We start from the raw sequence: 11,104 nt of genomic DNA on the forward strand, positions 1-11,104 counted from the left end.
AAAAGCACCAGGTCCACCCAGCAGCCAGGAGGAGAGGGACCAGCCCAGGAGCTGACAACCCATAGAGATTTCTGGTCTGAAAATGTGGGCCAGGTGTGGTGGCTCTTGCCTGTAATCTTAGTGCTTTGGGATGCTGAGGTGATATCCTTGTTATTTGAGCCTAGGAGTTTGAAGCCAGCCTGGGTAACACAGTAAGACCCTGTCTCTATAAAAAGTACAAAAATTAGCCAAGAATGGTAGCACATGCCTGTAATCCCAGCTACTCAGGAGGCTGAGGCAGGAGGTTCGAGGATTTCCTCACTTAAGCCTTGGTGTTCGAGGCTGCAGTAGCTATGATTGCTCGACTGCACTCCAGTCTGGGAGATAGGGTGAGACCCTGTCTCAAGGGGAAAAAAAAAAAAAAAGAAAAGAAAATCAGAACCTCAATCCCCACTGGCACCTACTGAGTCAGAACCTGTTCCTAAGGACAAGCCAGGCCTGGGTGCCACCGCAGCACAGCCTGTTTCAGGGCCCTTGGCCAACCCTAAGTACCCTGTCACTAATTACCCAAGGTTCCCCATGACCCATCAGGGCTATAACTTCTGTTACAGGGGCCACAGAATCCCATCTAGAGGAGCAGCCCAAATGTGTGACTCAAGTCCCAGAGCTGCCTTCTTGCAGGCCTCTTTGCATGCGGCCATGGAGTCTGTGCTGAGGTGCTGGCTTTGACTCGCTTCTCTGGGAATTCACTTCTTAACTGCATTTCTAGAATATATTTGCTCAAAGAAAACCCCAAGCATGACCGATGGGAATCACATATGGAGCAGAGCCACCTGAACTGTGGAGGTAAGTCACTTATCCTTCACGAGCCCTGGTTACTCAGCTCTCAGGCAAAGTGCTTTGCCAGGCACATCTCAATAGCCCCAGACAGCTAATGCTCTGTGACCAGGAAGCCTAAGGGCCTGGCACCAGCTGTGCCTGCTTATAGACGAAGTGGGGAAGCCCTGGAGTTCCCATTGGCACCATCATTCCACGTGAAAGATGCAATTAAAGTCCCCCATCTGTGAGCAAACAAGAGCATGTCAGGGCTGGCTATGGCATGGGCCTCAGAGGAGAACTGGCCCTCCTCACAAGCCCACAGAGACACTAGTGGGTGGGGGACACCCCTCCCAGTGCCCTGCAATAGTGTGCTGCAGTCAACATTGTAGGTACAAACATCAAAACAATTCAGGACAATACCATAACTGCCCATTATTCTGAAAAACATCAAGACCCAAAATAAATGCTTGCTTGCAAATGAGTCATACGTACCTAAGGGAAACCTCCATCTACTTCTGAAATGCACATGAAGGATGTAGTAAGCAATATGAAAATTCATTTTCCAAATCACAAAATGAAAATGTTATCTGTCTGACTAGTGATTTAACTTTAAGTAAACAGTTTATATAAAAGGCCACACAAACTGCTTTTTACCATATGAGAAGCTGTGCAACATCACTTGTAGTAAGAAACGGAACCTACAACTGCAATAAGATTTCTCACCTATCTGGCTGGCGAAGGTCAAAAGTCTGGGGTGTGCCTCACATGTTCCTGCTGATATAGACCAACAAGCATTCTCTCATATTCTTGGCAAAAACACACATTAATAAAAACTTCTTCAGTAGGAGCTGTTGGTATTTTAGACACAGACCCTGTTACACGTCCTCTCCCCACAGATACGTGGATCATGTGTATTCACTGCAGCGGCAATAGATTCAAGTCAAGCTAAGTGTCCATTCTTGGGAGACTGAGAGGAATATTCTGGAGTGCCCACAAGGACAAATCCTGTATTTGCTGATCTGGAACAATTTCCAAGATGTGTACTGTTCAGCAAAGAGCACAAGTTTGCAGAAGAGTATAGAGATACATCTTTTTTGTGTGTGGAAGATTGAAGGAAATCCATAAATATGCCCTGTCTGTAATCAGAATGTTCTGGAAAGACACACAGGTCCCCGATTCCAGTGGCCATCTCTGGAGAGGCCACACTTTGGTGGCTGTGCTCAGCAGGGATAGAGGGCAGGCTTCTCATTGGAGACAAATTTTTGACTATTCAGTATATTCCTATGTATATATATTGCTACCCATCAAGAAGTGTAAAGAATATTTTTAATCCTGGTGAGGCACAGCTGCTCATGCCTGTAATCCCAGCACTTTGGGAAGCCGAGACTGGAAGATGGCTTGAGTCCAGGAGTTCAGGACCAGCCTGGGCAAAAATGCAAGACTCCATTTCTTCAAAAAATAAAAATAAAAAAACAGCCAGGCATGGTAGCATATGCCTATAGTCCTAGCTACGCTGGAGGCTGAGGTGGGAGGGTTACTTGAGCCCAGGAGTTCAAAGCTACACTAAGCTACGACCACAACAGTGCACTCCATCCTGGGTGAGAGAGCAAGCCCCTCTATTAAAAAATAAAAGGGATATTTTTACCTTTTACCTCCTTTGCTAAGTATAATCTTAAGTTTAATCCAGAAAGACCCTCTGCCACAGAGAAAGCAGAGGTCTAGAGAACAGCATGAAGACAATAAGAGACTTGAGACTCACTTCCCCTTTGTCTTCAGGCCACAGAAAGCCAAAAGCATCTGAACATCTTCTTGGAGGCATTTTCCTAAAAGAGAGCTATTGAAACTTGAAGAAAAATGTGAATCAAGAAACTAAATTTAAAGATACATTATTTTCTCCAACCCTTCCTCACAAATTAACCACAGAATAAGTCTAGTGAGATAAAACATACCATTTACACAAAATACGGAAGTGATACGGTCTTTATGTGAGCAGAAATATGTTCAAATTTTACTCCTTAAATGTATTTTCTTTTACTACTAGAAATAGTAATTTTCACTTGATCATTACTTTATTTTATAATTATCTCAATTTAAATTTGTGTTAGCCCGCTCCTGGGTATCTACCTAAAGGGAAAGAAGTCATATGAAAAAGACGCTTGTACACACATTTATAGCAGCACAATTTGCGGTTGTAAAAATATGGAACCAGGTTAAGTGTCTATCAGCCAATGAGTGGACAAAGAAAATGTGGTATGTATACAGCATGGAATACTACTGAGCCCTAGAAAGGAACCAAATAATGGCATTTGCAGCAACCTAGATGGAGTTAGAGATGATTATTCTAAGTGAAGTAACTCAGGAATACAAAAAAACAAATATTGTGCATACTCGCTTATAAGTGGGAGCTAAGCTAGGAGGCTGTAAAGCATAAGAATGATATAATGGACTTTGGGGACTTGGAGGGAAGGTTGTGGGAGTGAGGAATAAAAGACTACACATTGGGTACAGTGTACATGACTCGAGTAATGGGTAAACCAAAATCTCAGAAATTACCACTAAATAACTTTTCCATGTGACCAGAAACCACCTGTTTCCCAAAAACTATTGAAATAAGGTAATATATATGAAAACAATGATAGACTTGAGGTGCAATATTCACTAGGTTTTATATGGGAGAAAAACAGAGCTAAAATCAAACACATGGACAGGCAGTCAGAACAATGTCCATCATATGCAAAGTCAAATTAATATGAGGGCAAACATTCATGAGTGGAGTCCATTTGGAATAGCCTGCAGTGAGGATGTATGCCTTAGGGCCCGCATAACTCATGTTAGGGAGAAAACGTAATTTTACTCAACGTGAAAACATCTTTGCAAATAACTCAATCCATGCTGCGCAGATGCAGTCCTGTACTGTAGAGCCTAAGAATAAGAATCATCAAAGTGGAAAAACCTCTGCCCCTGCTCCAAACTCTGCTTCACACAGGAGTAGTACTACTGGAGATAAAAGCCATACATGTCCCAAATGTGGGAAAGCCTTTACTTATCAGTCATTTCTCATGAGACGTATGAAAATTCACACTGGAAAGAAACCTTATGAAAATAACTAAAGTGGGAAAGCCTTTAGATATTCCCTACACCTTAATAAACATTTAAGAAAGAACATTATGGAGAAGCCCTTTGAATTTAAGGAATGTGGGAAAGCCTTCAGTGAGCCTCAAGACATGCACATATAAGGAGTCATGCTGGAAAGAAATCCTATAAATGTGACAGATGTGGAAAAGACTTTGCAAAGTCATTGGAATTAAAAGCTATCATCTTCAGAGATACAATAGTGAGAAGCCCTGTGAATGAAAGGTGGGAAAATCATCATTAATTTTTTCACCATACTGAACATGTAAGGAGGACATACTGGAAGGGAGCTCAATGAGTTAACATTCATGAGAACACCTTTCCTGAACTCTCATATCTTACAGAAGTGTGAAAAGAAACCCTGTGAAAGTAAAGTCTATGGAAAGCCTTTCATCTTCATTCACCTTGAGTAGATATTTGTTCTCACACTGGAGCAAAACTATGAAAGTAAGGAATATGATAAAAAAAGCCTCATTATTACCTCAGACTCATAGTTCATACAAGAAGTCACACTGCAGAGACTTCTTCTGGAAGTAAAAAATGAAGAAAAGACCTCTTTAAACACTTATCCCTCCTGTTACACATGATTCCACACCCTGGAGGGAGACTACAATTGGAATAAATAAAGAAAGCTTTCAGTTCCAACTCCTCACTTATTGGGCATTAATGAGCACAGGATAGGACTGAAGCACTGTAAATGTGAACAATTGCTGCCATGCCATTATCATTGTCTTATCCCTCAATTAGAACTCAAATTCAGAAAATCTGTTTGGAAATGGGACAGTTATTTTTCCTCTTTTCTCTTAACCAAGTTCCCCTTGCTCTCTATGCTTGCTGCTCTCTGGAAATAGGATGAAATGCCCTGAGTCGGGTTTAGCACCTTGAAGACCATTGGACTGAAGGTCCCAATAACAAAACCTTCAAATTACAAAATTTCTCACTTCCCAATGGCATGTTGGGTATCCATGGCTGCCCTGGACTATTTCTGGACTTACTTCATGCAATTAACCCCTTGTAGAATTAAGAAACATTTTAGGAGAGATGTTTATAAGAGATTAAATGATAAACCTAAAAAATGAATAAAACATACTATAAAAATAAAGAGAACAAACCAAATGGGCTTGCAGATTCTGACTGGCCACATTCATCCTTGACGCTTGTCCCCATGGATGCCTCACCTACTGTGACACTTGGAGGGCTTGCAGCCATCACTCAAGGAATCAGAACACATTGGCCTCTACTGCAGCATCAGGGAACAAAGCAAAAACAGCCTCTCAGCTCTCAAGAGACACACTTATGTGTATAAACATATGTTATATAAATTTATCCAGTGACTTTGAGATGTCTTACACTAAATGGATAAAATTAATTAAAACTAGTGCAAATTTCTGGCAACAGCACTCCAACTCCCCATTGTTTATCCAGGGCATTGAAAATTGGCACACATCACAGATCCTTAAGTCATTCTCTGAATCAGGAGGAGAAAAGAGGAGAACAGAGGGAGCTCACTGTATGTGCCAGGCACTGGGCTGACAGCTGTGCCTACATCATCCCACTTGATGCTTGCCATAACCCTGCAAGATAAAAGTAAAGTAAACACACACACACACAAACTCACACACATACGCACATGCTCAAGCACACACTAGAAACTACAGAACGAAGAAAGCATTGGCAACTAATAGAAGTATAGTGCTGGCCAAGCACAGTGGCTCATGCCTATAATCTCACCACTTTAGGCCAGGAGTTCAAGACAAGCCTGGGCAACATAGCAAGACACCATCTCTACAACACATTTTCTAAGATAGAAATTATTTTTAGAAAGATATAATGCCTAAGGGCTCAGGGAAGCAATACCTTTATGACTGTATGGTAAGCATCAGGCAAGGCTGCTTATCAGACCAAAGTGGTAGTGATTCCAGGGTTCTTTTGCACACTTAGTAGGAACCTGGTTCACTTTACCCTTTCTACAGCTCTAAAGCTCTGGCAGGTGGGACCTAAGCATAAGAGAAAGTGATATTATGCAGGACTCTCTTGACTTCAAATGAGTCCTTGACTCACTTAACCTAACCGGATCCAGCAGAACATTGAATTATTTGTCTATCACAACTAAAAATATCCAGGAGTAGATGGCTTCTGGCTCAGTGGGATCAGGGGTCAACTAATTTCAACCAAGGCTCATTCCGTCCCTTCATTTCCTGGGCCAGCTCTGCTTTTCAGAGAGGCTATTTTGAGAGAGCAGCAAAAATGGCCCCATAGATTTCTTATCACTTACTTCCTTGCAAGTAGCTATTCCAATAAAAAGAAAGCATCCCAATCAAGGCCGTTTCATCAAAAGTGCAGGGATGGCTTCCATGAGCCCAGCTTGGATCACATGCCCATCCCTGAATGAATTACCCTGCTGATCTGATTGCCCAGGGTAGGTCAGCCCTTCCCAAAGCACATGGACTAGAAATGGAATAGTGGTCCTCCCATGAAAAAAAAAAAAAAAAAAAAAAAAGAAAGACAGCATAGTGGGAAAGGAATATGGGGGGGATGGTCTATCTCTATATAAAAAGTATGACCGTATTGGTGGTCTTTTGTACACTCATTTATATAGTCACTGGGAAAAAATTTGAGAAAAACTCACACGTGAGTTTCTATATGCCTCTGTGCTTTGTTTTCAACACCAAGCTGTGATAAATTTAATTATTAAAACAAAACTTTGAAAAGAAATAACAATTTGGACAATGGGGACACTTAGCTGATGCAGCACAGGTGAGCAGTTCTTCTTTTGTGCCCAGGAAGACACAATTCCCAGGAGCCCACCTGTGGTCTCCTAAGACAAGCATGCAGGCTGCCCACAGGCTGCAGTTCCACCTTTCCTTTCCTGGACTCTTAGGAATAAACAAGTTCTGAATTCAGCTGAACTGAGTTCAAATTCAGGCTCTCTGACTCACTGGGTAAGTCTCTTGCTCTCCTTGAGTCCCATATCCTCCTTGGAAAAATGGAGGGGTAGAGTTGTTAGGTTTTGAAGGCAAGGCGAGGGTTAAAGAAAGACAGAGAGAGACAGTTGGCGGCTTCAACAGCAACACTTTTATTGCCAACAAAACCCTGAGGAGGGGTGAACCAGCTTAGTGCCAGCGCCAACTGCCGCTCACAGGCTGAGGTAATCATGGGATGGGAGGGAGGGGTCTGGGTGGTAGAGCTTGCTGCCCAGCAGGAAATGGCAAGGATGTCCCTGCAGTCAGGCTGTTGGGCCTTTGCCTGGGAGGATGCGATAAGGATGTTCCTGCAGTCATGTGGTTAGGAAGGATGATTCTCACAGCCTGAGTTCCCATGGAATGTTTCACTGTGACCAGGGTCTGCAAAATGGCTGGGGGTTTACAAAATGGTACAGGTTAGGCTAACAGTAACATCTCCCAGGTAAACAGTTCTTCAAAGTAAACTTCCCCTTAGCATTTACACTGTAGTAGACACGGTGCCAGGACCCAGGCCACAGGATGAACAGGACAGATGAGGCCCCTGCCATCCTAGTGTTCATGTCTGATGAAGGAAGCTAACAGGTCATAAGACCAAATCAGATGGTGGTGGTAATCAAAGACATTACCAGAGTGAGAAGAACTAGAAACAAACTGAGGAAGCTGTTCCAAACACAGTGAAAGGGAGAGACCCCTCGAAGAGGTGACTTTTGAGCAGAATCCTGAGAGATGTGGAGGAGGCAATGGAGAAGGACCAGCCCCTGGAGCCATCCCAGCAGTAAAGACCCAGCACCAGGTGGGCAATTGAATGTCCTGACCTGTGCGTCCTTCATGCTTCCTTCCTCAGTGGTGCACAAAGGGAAACATGGGGTAATTTCACGCAGGGTCCATGGAGGAATCAAGAAGCAGCTGTGCTGCAGAGCTGGGATGGGGATGAAATCTGGCCCAACAGTGAAGCTAGAAGCAGGTGCATGAAGCATAACCAGCCCCTGAAGTCACATCCATGGCCAGACCAGCTGGCCGGGCTGCCAACATCTTAGTAGAGATCCCTGGAGATCAGATGAGCTGGTTAGGGGGGTAATAAAAAAGCTGGAAAGCTTCAGAAAATTCCAGAGGACACATGACACTTAGCATGAACTTTCCCCGAGTGGGATCTGTTTGGCATCGCTGGTTCTAAAGAGTTGGTACCACCACTCCCACCTGCCCATTACCCCACCAGGGAAACACTCAGGGTACAGTCCACAGAAACAATCCCTGTGGAAGTGAAAAGGGTGTTTCTCATCCCAAACCAAGGGAGGGGACCCAGAAAACCACTCATAAAGAGCAGAGGGGCCTGCTGGGAGAGACAGGGTTCTGCTGCTCATTTGGGTATCTGCTTCCCAGCGGGAAAGGGGACCATGCAGGATAGAGCGGCTAAGGGGAACCTGGGCTGTCGGGCCAGAAGAGCCGGTGCTGACTCACTGTTGGAGGTGAGCCACAATAGGAGGCTTAGGAACCCTCCCGGCAGCCTCTCCAGTCTAATAAGGGGATGGTAGTGTGGTCAGTAGGGGCATCCAGACGCAGTCAAAGGGCAAGGGAGTGATGTCTCCTCTGGCCTCCCCTTTCAGCTGCAGATTCTCCCTATGAGTTCCTGAGAAAGCTTCTCTATGGCTCCACAAGACTGGGGGGTGGTGACAGTTCCCAGATGACCATAACCCCAGGGCCTTGTGCCATCCCTCCTCGTTCCCCCTGACCCTGCCCATGCCGTTGTAAACAGCTCCTTCTTAATGGCCCGTCAGCTGATGAGAGTTTCCTGCCAGCACCTGACTGCCACACTGCTTTGCCAAAGGGACCAGGCTCCTCGGCACAGGAGCTGAGGTTTCTACAGGCACAGAGAAAACACTGTCTGAACGTTGGAATGGAGTCGGGAGTGGAAAAAAGAATGTTTGTTCTCAATGCTTACACTTACCAATTGTTTCCTTTTATCACATGAAGACTGTGTGTCATTTTGAAGTAGAATTAGTAATCTACATAATTACAAGTTATGTTCTTAAAAGAAACTGCTCAGTGCCATGCTTGACACAAGGTGGAACTCCATTATGAGATGTGTGAGAAACCAGGGTGCCATGGTTACAGACAAGGACACTAGGTGCAGACTGCTTGCTTCAAACCTGGACAAGCAGTATGAATTTTGGCAACTCTCTTGTATTGCTCTTTGCCCCAGTTTTTTTCACCTAAAAACTAAAAGTAAAAACAAGGTTATTGTGAAAATTAAATGAATTAAAGTACCTACAACAACACCCCGAGGCACAGTCAGCCCTGAGCATGTTTTTCATTATTACTCTTAATGAGGTAAGAATGAGAACACAGGCACCAACCATGAGCCTCTGGCACAAGCATCAGAGACCAAATTTTTAACAGCCTCCATTCATTCATTTGACCCTGATAAGAGAGAAGTCTCATGCCAGAGGAGCAAGCATCCACCTTGGGACCAGACAGCCTATGGTCAAAGTTGAACTCCACCACTGTTCAGCTGTGTGACTTTGGGCAAGTGACTTTCCCTCTCTGATCCTCAGCACAATCACAGGTCTATGAGGATTGTAGGAGCTGACTGAAAAATGTGTGTCTTAGTTTGAGTTTCCTGGAAGTAGATCCAGAGGAAAAGATTCAGATACAAAAATTTTGTTTGGAGATGACTCTCGGACAGTAATTCTACTGCCAGTTCTTCCTTAGGGTGGTAATCCCAGGAAACACCAGAAGAGGAATGGGGAACTGAGACAGGAAAGGAATGCAGCAGTTAAAGTGACCTTCATCAGGAAAGTTTCCACTGTGGCAGCCAAGACTCAGCCCTGCCAGGTACTTCTGAGAGACAGCACAGAACATGTATCTCAGAGTCATCCCACCAAAAGCAAGGGAGCTGGGATATTTATCCACCAATACCCACCAGTCACTCCTCAGGGCTCCTTCCAAAGACATGATTCCTCCTGAACGCCCTGCCTGCACTGCAAGGGTTAGACCTTGGGTTGAGGGCAGGGGAGCTGACAGCACCTCCAGCAATGAGCAGAAACACAGGCTGGTGTGGACTGTTTCAGTCACTCAGTGACTCCAACACACACACACACCCCACACTCCAACACCAATACAGGGCATATGTACATACACATACATGCATACATGACTGTTACCTGCTTCAATCCTGGTGAATCCATGGGATCAATGATAAGGTGGGAATCAGAGGGAAGAGCAAAATAAAGGGGAGTGAAGGTCTTAGGAACAAAATGCAAATATAGGCAGAAAATCAAGGGGGAAGAGGAGTGGTCTGGACTCCAAATGCTGGCTGGGTGCCACCTGCTCTACATTCACTGTCAGGCATTCCCCAAGCAGCTTTGTGAGGTAGAAGAAATTCCCCTCAATTTACAGGTGGCAGAAATGTAGTTCAGAAAAGAAAACTGATTTTATTAATGTCTTACAGAGTTAGTGGGTGATAGATATGTTTCTGTCCACAAAGCCTACAAATTTTCCTCGTTATGCAGGCTGGGTACCAGGCCTTGCTTCTGGGCTCTGCTACTTTTCCTGCTAGGCAATCATGGCAGAATTGACAAAAACATTTTCCCCCTTCACCACCTGGAGCAGAGCCAATGAGAAGGGCTGGGGAACAGGCCATGAGGCCCTGCACTCACCATTCAATGTCTTCAGGACTGTGGTCCCTCAGGACTCTTGCACCATGTTCTAGCAGCACTCCTGGTGTCTGGGGGTCTTGTGAGGTTGTACAGGATCCAGTAGAGGTCACTGGCTGTGCTGTCATATTCTAAAGGTGGCCAGGCAGGTTTGTGTCTCTTGGCTGCTTCAGTACCAGAGGATGGAGAGTGCCAATGCAGTGAGGCCCTTGGTAGAATGGGAGGAGGGAAGGAAAGGGCAGAATGGAGTGATGTAGGGTCCATCCACCATGTCCCTGGATGGACAGACCCCTGTTCTCATAGTAGCCCCACACCAGGACCACCACTGGCATTCATGAACAGGCCAGCCTCCATTTACACGTCCTCATCTGACAACTCCTTCCCATTTTCATCCTAGAGACAAGACCTCTGAACACACTAGCTCTGAGGGCACCTGATTGTAACCTGAGACAGTCTCTGGAGACTGTTCATCCAAGCAGGATCCCTCCCTTGCCATCTCCAGACCTGCCCCACAAGCTCCCTCCCTGGTCTGCTCTTGTTCACTCATTCCAGTCAGCC

At 44.9% G+C, this 11,104-nt stretch overlaps 1 long non-coding RNA gene across 2 annotated transcripts in view; it reads right to left on the reverse strand.

Moving 5' to 3' along the window:
• Positions 1-248: 248 nt before the first annotated feature.
• LOC129393043 (uncharacterized) overlaps positions 249-11,104 on the reverse strand; it is a 69,581-nt gene continuing 58,725 nt past the window's right edge. Inside the window, exons 7-9 of one of the 2 annotated variants that reach the window (XR_008622317.1) lie at positions 10,550-10,754; positions 7,709-10,065; positions 249-7,285 (exon numbers count right to left, since the gene is read on the reverse strand). This is a non-coding gene — a long non-coding RNA (uncharacterized LOC129393043). The remainder of the gene's footprint in view (positions 7,286-7,708; positions 10,066-10,549; positions 10,755-11,104) is intronic. The other variant, XR_008622316.2, reaches the window with a different exon arrangement.

This window comes from Pan paniscus, chromosome 21 (genome assembly GCF_029289425.2).
Source record: "Pan paniscus chromosome 21, NHGRI_mPanPan1-v2.0_pri, whole genome shotgun sequence".
Lineage (NCBI taxonomy): Eukaryota > Metazoa > Chordata > Mammalia > Primates > Hominidae > Pan > Pan paniscus.